We start from the raw sequence: 8,933 nt of genomic DNA, 5'->3' as shown, positions 1-8,933 counted from the left end.
CCTGACCATTTAATGAGGAGAGTCTCTATTTTGTGAGGTTTTAGATAATACAATTGTCATATAAAGTAAATCCAATCTATTTTCACATTGGAAAACTGTTTTATAATTGAATAAAAAGTTACCAAGTGTGAATTTAGTCTTTTATTTTTCCAAAGACCTAGTCTTTAATACACAAATTCCATATGCACAGGGAAAATACATTCTATATTATAAGAGTATGTTAAACACATTTATGTATTATCACATTTTCTTTTTAGATTGTGCCAAAATTACTTCCGTTTCATTTTCTCTTTAAATCATTTTGATGTACAAGTAATATTTTAAATGTGTTATCACTATTTTCAATTAGGGATTTTGTTGTCTACTACTTTTTTTGCAGTAATCTTATAAAGGCATTCAATTAAATAATTTGAGTAAATAATAATAATCATATTTGAATAAATAAATAATAATTTACTTATGCCTGCTATCTGCTGAAATACCAGAGAAAATTCCTCCCACATTGCTAACCTTACAGTAATTATATGCAATTAATATAATAAAACTTTATTAAAACCCTTTAATTCTATTTTTCCTTCCTCCATTTTTTTCTCAATTAGTGGTACTTTGTATTGTTTATTAAATTTATCACTCACTGAACTTTTCTTTTTTTTGTTAAAGAAAATGTAACTTTTACCATTTTCCAGTTCTACATCTCTGCTTTGAATCAGGATGGGAAATGTTCTGGAGTAGATCCATTGCGTAAATAAATACAAGTTTGCTTTGTAAAGGATAGAAGATTTTCCCAGTTTAATCCTTTGTAGGTGCTCAATAGATATTCATCTAATAAGTGCATAGATTCATCATAGCAGTGATATATTAGGTAAGCTTCCTGAAGGCAAGGACGTGGCCTCTGTGTTTACCCAGTGTGTGTATTCAGCACCTAGCAGGTAATAAATATTTGTTCAATAAACAAAAATAGCAAACATTATAAGAATTTACTATTAAATGAAGACAGTTTTAGAATTGAAATTATACTGTTCAACACCTTTTAATAGACTTTTTAATGTTAACCTATTAGTATTATTTTTCTAAAATTTTTTTAGTTGAAGTACAGCATATGTGCAGAAAATACACAAATCATGTTGCAGCTCAATGAATTATCACCAAGTGAACACACCCATACCCAAATCAAGAAACAGAACCTGCCCAGTACTTCAGAAGCCTGCCTTGTATCCACACCTGCCTCCTTTTTCCTTCCCCCAAAGTAAACACTGTTCTGATTTCTAACACCACGGACCATGCTGTCTGATTGAGAATGGCATCGGTATAGTATGTACTCATTTGTGTCTGACTTGTTTGGCTCAGCTTTTTATTTGTGAGATTCATACATGTTTTGTAACTTTTCTCCAAGGATGAGTGATAAGTATATATGGGTGTTCAGTGTAAAATCCTTTACATGCCTTTATATATTTGAAGTATTTCCTAATTTTCCAAAAACAGCACAGCTAGGGCATAGCAAATGTTGTCTACGTGAGTGCAGAACGAAGTCAGCAGGGGCGAACTTATTTAAGATCTTACAGGTTATGCTAATTTTAGTGATTTTCCTTTCCCAAGAGGAAATGCCATTGGGGAATTTTGAGCAAGGAAGTGACATGTCTGCTTTAATTTTAGATGGAGCAATGTAAATGCTTTGTGGAAAAGAGACTGGAGGATTGAAAATGTAGAAATAGAAAAATTAGGAGATTTCTGCGATGCGTTTTGTTTGGTAAGAGGAGACAGTGGGTTGAGCGAACGCACTTAGTACTGAGCCTGACACACAGTAAGTGATAAATACTGTGAACACTGCTTTTATTCGATAATGTCGAAAGATACACAGTCATTCCTCTTTTACTCAGATCAGACCCACCCCAAACAGTATTTCTTTCAAGTACAATGACCATATTATTTTCTTGAAGTCTCATCTCTTCCAGATTTAAGTTTTAATGTTATGGTCTCTTCTCTCTCACTTTGTGTGTTTAATCTCTTTTCTCTGCATTCTTAGAACACCTCTCTGTATTCCTGGACCAATTCTGTGTCACTTTCTTTAGCCAAAGGGCCTCCTCTGCATTTGTCTTAGCTGCTTTCCTCTCCTGCAGAGCCCTTCTGCCTCCCCTCTCCCATCCCGTGTGCATCACGGCTTTTAAGAGCTGATTCAGAACTTACCTCCTCCAAGCTATGACCAGCTCCTTCACTCAAAAATGATTTCCTTTGCTTTCTTTATACTTTGTAAACTATCACTCCAAATATGTTTACTTTGAGCCCCATTTCCTGTCCTTTCTGAGCGTCTCTCTAGTCCTCACAACTAAGTCCACCAAACCCTTCAACCTGGCTTACCCCAGTTTCTGCCCTAGTCCCAGAACTGACTATATCAGAGAAAAAAAATTATTTAGCTGCACCAGCCCCTGATCTTCTGGTGGTGGACAGGAAGGCTTCATATAGTCATCTTCTGCCACCGTCAACCCAGATGAGGGGAGTATCAAATCCCAAGCTCTGGACGCTGTGACAACCGCCTTCTGCACTGACCGCTGTGCTCTGAACCTTCCTCGCTGCAGCCCTGAGCAGGGGTTTGACCTTTGCTTACACGCCCTTCTCTGTGAGCTAGTTTGTAGCCTCTGATAAATTGAGGGTCCCTTTTGAGTTGCTGGTGAGTATTTAGTCGATTCCTTCTTATTTCCCAGTAGGACTTGCAGTTCTACCTTGTTCTTTTAAGGCTCCATTCCTGAAGACTGTCTCTCCCAGGAACCTCAGCTCCGGGGGCTAGGACCCTGCTGACTCCTGGCCGACTCTGACAGAACTGCAAACCTGCAGAGCTCTCCACGGATTCCTGATTCCTGTCCTCGGTGCGTGTGTTGGGAGAATAAACTTCTTCAGTGCGGACAATTGAGTGCTGCTGATCTGCTTGAATCCAGGTCCAAGATAGCGACGTTTGCATGGATAGAAGCCTGGCAGTCTTGACTGGATTTGCTAAGCCTTTTCTGTTATTTAGAAATAGGCTCCTGCATCTGCTGCCTCTGTGGATGGTCTGTTTCCAGCCATGAACATGACTGTCTTGTGGTCTAATCTTGTTAACATCCAGGCCTCCCTGATGCACCTCGAGGTAAGTCACCAGCGTCTTTATTCTTTTCAATATTTTGTTTGATCCCTTTGATTGACTTCTAAATATCTTTTACGCCACTCCATCTACCTCCCTGCTAATAATCTTTTTGTCTAACAGCTTTATTGAGATGTAATTCACATCATAAGATTTACCCATTTAAAATGTACAGTTACCCTCTCCCCATTATTCTTAACAAAAGTGAACAAAATTTGTAGAATGACCTTAATTAAATGATTGTTGGATGAATGGGGCAACCTCAGTTTCACACACTAAACTTAGCTTAAGACTCGGTAAGCGTTTCTTTAAGATTTTATGTCTTATCAAGAACATGAGGATAATAACAATTAATTCTTGAGAGGTTATGAAGATTAAATTATGGCTGGAGAAGTACACCCACTTATAAAGCCACATCTCTTCATAGTAAACGTAATAGTCCTGGAAAGGGCTTAACATCCAGTTAAGACCTATTTAGGGGGGTGCAGTGACATTTTATAACAACAGATGGTGCTATGGTGCTGCTCTGCTCTTCTTTCTCCCTTTCTTTCCTTTTCTCTCCTTTCCTTTCTTCCTTCCTTTTCTCTTTTCTTTCTTTCAACATTTTACTCATTAAAAATAATAATAGGAAATTTTTAATCTACTTTTTGTGTTTTAGAAAGTAGATTAAAAAATCCTTGAATAGTGAGGGACGTGGTTGTGGTGCCAAAGCAACTCAGACCTATTTAAGAGAAGAATTTGATTTATTTCATGTAACTTTCTAGAAAACAGAACCAAGGTGAACAGGTTGAGGTCACTGAGATGAAGTCTTTGACTCAGCAACATAAAAAAGAATGATCTAGCAGGTGAATCAACCCAGAAAGGAGTACTGAACCCCAGAAAACAGCTGAACTCTCGGTCACAGCACGTGACACGGAGAGTCTGGAGTAAGAGTTCATTTCACTCACTGGAATTTGACCTGAATGTTTAGGATCCTTTTAACTCAAACATAATTACATATTTTATAGGGAATCCTAACTTAACTGTGAAATATATCTAGGTGTAGAATGTATGACTATGAAGATAGTTGGAAACATGACCACAGGAGTCACCATTTTCACAAAACCTGCGATATAAAAAGCATCCCCAATGTTGGGCAAAGTGGCAGTCTTGGATTTACCCATGCAATCTTTGCACCTGAATGTTAATCCAGGTGTGTTCTACTCCGTCTTGTTGAGTAATGCTGTGTACCTCCATATAAAGCGTTCCTTGACAAAGTAGAGATCCGATGAATTTCACAGTAACATATTTTCTTCAGTGCTTAGCAATTTAGTCTTGCACCTCTAATTAACTAGGCATTTTGAAAGTGGAACACTCCAGTTATTGCACAAAGTATCAGAAATTATTTATTCTTCTGTAGGCTACCAAAATAAAGAGTAGATGCAAATGAATGCTTGTGAAATTTTATCTAGTGCTCCAGGGCCAAATTAAGATAGTATCTCCCTAACATCATATGATAGTGTGTTACTAAGGATGCAATTCAGCGGTTAATAGAATTCTAGGTGCTACTGTCTCTCTTCATTGTTAAGAATTTAGAGGTTCAGGTTTCTTCCAGCTGGCTGCTCTGTGGTTCATAGGATATTGCCCTAAACTCTGTGTTACAGGATGGCTTACACACTGATCTGCATTGGAACAAAAGGGAAGGGAGAGGGGAAAGGAAGGGCATATCCATTGCTGCTAAGTACACAACCCCACAATTGTACATGTACCTTCCTTTCTCATGCCATGGGCAAGGATTTAGTCAGATGGCCACACCTTGCTACGTGGGCAGTTAGGCAGGGTAGCGTTTATCGTTGGCAGGCAAGTACCCAGCTAAGAATGACAGGGTTTACTTTCTATGAAAGTGAAGGAGAGAGTAATTATTAGCACTAACGAGTATTGTGTCAAACATGTAGCCAGTCTGGAAAACAAGCCCCGTTTGTAGTCATTTCAAGTGCAACTGATGCTGGTGCTATTATCTGTGTTCAATACTATGGAAACATTTCATTCACGTGAACAAGCCTACAGGTCCGAGAGTCATTTCTTGGCAGGCATTGTGTTACAATGCTTTTTGAAACAAATCTCTGCCCCACCTTCTCCCCTCTTCCATAACTTTTTAATTGCCTATTTATTTCAGAAGCTGAGGCGATGACATTTTGTTTTAGTTAATTCCAACTAGAACTCTTACGCTAAAAATGGTGAATACATTTATAAGAAGGCTTTTGAAAGGGTTAAACTACACAAACACACACACCCTTCTCTCTCTTTGTATAGTTTCAAGAGGGTAGAAAGATTGTTTGCTTAGCTTCTAGCATAATGCCTGGCATCTGTTGAATGAATAGAGATTAGCCACATAGTTTGAAAATTTAGGGTTTTTTTTTCATACACACAAAATATTTCTTCCTAAATATTTCAGGGGATTCCATCACTTTTCTTTAAATTTTTCTAAGACAGTGGTTCTCAGACTTTGGTGTACGTAAGAGTCATCTAAGTAGAGTACCTCCACCCCCCAACCAGAATTAGCCAGACATGAGGCTCAGGAATAAGCATTCCCAAGAAATCTTCCCGTCTCTTTCCAACTCTGGGACTTGATTTGTTTGTCTTTTTTTTTTTTGATTTCAAAAGGAGATTTAATGGATTCTCTAATGGACTATCTACCTTTCTTCATCCTAGGCTGGGACAATGGATGGTTACTAGCCTGAAAGACAGCAGAGTTTCTGACCACGATTATTAAACTGGCTGTCTCATTTCTCCTCTCGGGGCCTTGATTTTTCTGTTTGCAGTTTGGCAGGGTGGGAATAGGTGGTCTATGTGTTATCGGTAAACTGAGGTGTATTAAATTGGATGGCTCTTTAGCTAGTCAATTAGTGCTGCTGACACACCTATCAGAACAGGACATTATTTTTGAATTAGTTTTTGATTACCCACTGTACGAGTCAAAAAAAACTTACGTTACTCAGATACCATTCTTCACTGAGAACTTTCTGGGCCACTTTTGGGAAGGTATCTCTAAATATATGTGTTGGACACTCATTGTTAACTTTTAAATTGGCAGTTATTTCTGAACTCCATCCTATTGCCATTTAGATTTTGCTGAGTCACAGGGACATTTTTCTACCTGTGTAAAGCAGAGACTGCCTCAGCAGTTAAATAGGAAGGTGTTGGAAAACCTTGTTTAATCATTTCCTTTAATTATTAAAATATTTTTAAAATATTTAAAATTAAACTTAAAATACATTAGTAATTACTTATATCTCAGATTTGCTAGCTCTTAGAGTTGGGGCTCTGAGTAAGTGGACTCAGGTTAGACACATTTTTATGGAAGCTGAAGGAGGAGGACTGGAAAGTTTTAGAGGACGGGAGGAGAGCCTGAAAATGCCGAGGTCTAGTGAGCGGAGAGCTGTGCATCCTTAAGAGGAGATACCAACAATGAGAGAGATGGCCATGCTTCGTTGGAAAGAAAGCAGTGGCAATTATCACCTGCTCCAGAATTTTATGATGGCGATGCCCCAAAGTCAGAATGAAGGGTAAATGAGGAATGTTGCTGAAAGTTAAGAGACTGCACCATGACCTATAATTTGAGAATTTTTTTTTCTGTTTGGGGAGCAAAGAGGGAACTCACAATAGCTCCCAGAGGCAAGATTGGTTTTCTGTTTCTTGTATTAATTACTACCTTACTTTTTCCTCTAAGGTGGATCCCATATTGGGGACTGATGGCTGATTGCTTAATTTAGTTCATACCTGCACTGATGCATCATAGTTGATAAAGTGGTTACATCAATCAACTCAATTATTTCTCAAGATTCCATTTATAAAGGGCAATGTTTAAACTGAAAATTGTTCTTGGAGTTAAGTGTGTGGTAGTCAATGTTCAAGGATGGAGAAAGAGCATGGAAAATATACAGTGAATATTGAATCCTCTGGAGAACAGCCTGTGAGTATTTATTTTTCCATTTTGATAGCTTGCTTATGTGAGTCGTATATTCAGTCTTTATTGAAAATTCTAGTAAGTTTTATAATCTTCAAAGAAAGGAGTGACTACTTCTAGTTATTGTGGAAATCTCAACTTACTAACTTTTCAACCACTCATCGTCAATCACAAATCTTGTATTTTTATTCATATAGTATGGACTCCATGCATAGTTTACAACTATTTCAAATATTTATTAATCTCCAACAGGTGCAATTTTCTGTCAACATGATTTAATCAAAAATTTAAATAATGTTCTATAGGTATAATTCAAAATAATTTTGTAATTTAGGCTTTAATCTCTTCAACTTGAACTGATTTTAAAAGTTTGAAGTCCAGATTTTAGTGTATAATAGACTTTATTTCTGGCACAAATTTTACACCTGTCAGAACTCAAAAATTTCCCAAATCCTTGAAAATCAGGAGCTAATGCTGGGTACAGTCCCTAGATCTAAGAAGGATCCTCTCTAAAAAATTCTGTTTTATTTATGTGCAATTTGTTAAGATACTTGTGTAGTTTTTTTTTACAGTGTTAACCATTTGCTAGGTAATAGTTATAATAGCATTTTGTTTGTTTGTTTTTGGTAAACAAGTAAATCTAATCAAATTCGCCTTGATATTAAAAAAACATAAAACTATACGGAATAATACAAGTGCAGTTTGAAATAAATAGTACAAAGGGGAAAAAAGCATGAAGTAAGACATTTCTGCACTGGGGAGACAGATCAAAGAAGAAAGTCATGCTGCTTAATAAAAATTAGCTGAATGACTAATTTTTGAGGAAGATACTTCTGCCTCAAAAGCAAGAGAGTTTTTTCCTTTTGGTCGTAGGAAATGTGACCCCTGACCTCACACAAAAAATACTATCTTCAGTGATTTTTCTACTTTACTGTGATGCCAAAATACTCCAGCTAAAATTAGAAGAAAATTCCCTTTATGGAGCTACCCATTAGCTAATGTTATGTTTTCTCTAGAAAATGTGAAAGTTACAAATGTTTTCAAATGTTATGTGAAATAAGAGTTAGAATATATTTTTGTCTCTTTTTGACTAGATGCTTGAATACAGTTATGGGAAGATAGTTTTTCCTTTGAGGGAATGCTTAGCCAATGGAAACAAATATCAGCTGAAGAGTATAGGCAAAAAAAAGTACATAAAGACAGTTTAGGTGGTTTTGTTTTTCCTCTTAGGGGAAATATGACATCTTATATTAACCTTTTTAAAGATATAAACAGAGAACATAAAACTTTACTCACTAGGCATGGCTTAATCGCACCTTCGTTTTATTTTGTGGCCCATTACTAGTGAACACCGATGAGCTAATTTATGTTATATCCAGTGCTGCGAGAGCTGAAATTTAAAAATTTAGATCCAAGGCGACATAACACACACAGATTACTTTCATGTTTTAAGCATTTATGATTAAAGCCACAACCGATAGCTAGGTCTGACCCCAGGGTCACAGATGCTCCATCTTGGAGTAGACACCAACCATCATCTTCCTTTGAAAGGGCTGGGTTTCCAACAAGGCAAGAAGCCTGGATAACTGGCCTGATGAGTCAGTTTTATTCTGCTTATAAAGCTTATTCACATAGTCTAAGCGAATCAGCCCTGGCAAACTAAGAAATAATTGAAGACTAAGCAATGACGTGCACACAAGGGAATCCTGATTTCCTCAAAGTTTTTGAATGACTAACAGATGGAAGTTTGTTGGAAATGCTATGATATATCAGCCCTGCCCTTATTCGGTGACAATATGTAACTGCTATCTTCATTTATTTCAAGTTGTATTATACTATATGAACACTGACATTGACTAATTGTCCATAATTTGT

This window comes from Vicugna pacos, chromosome 30 (genome assembly GCF_048564905.1).
Source record: "Vicugna pacos chromosome 30, VicPac4, whole genome shotgun sequence".
Classification (NCBI taxonomy): Eukaryota; Metazoa; Chordata; class Mammalia; order Artiodactyla; family Camelidae; genus Vicugna; species Vicugna pacos.
The sequence above is the reverse complement of the archived record's forward strand: the minus strand, read 5'-3'. Positions refer to the sequence as shown.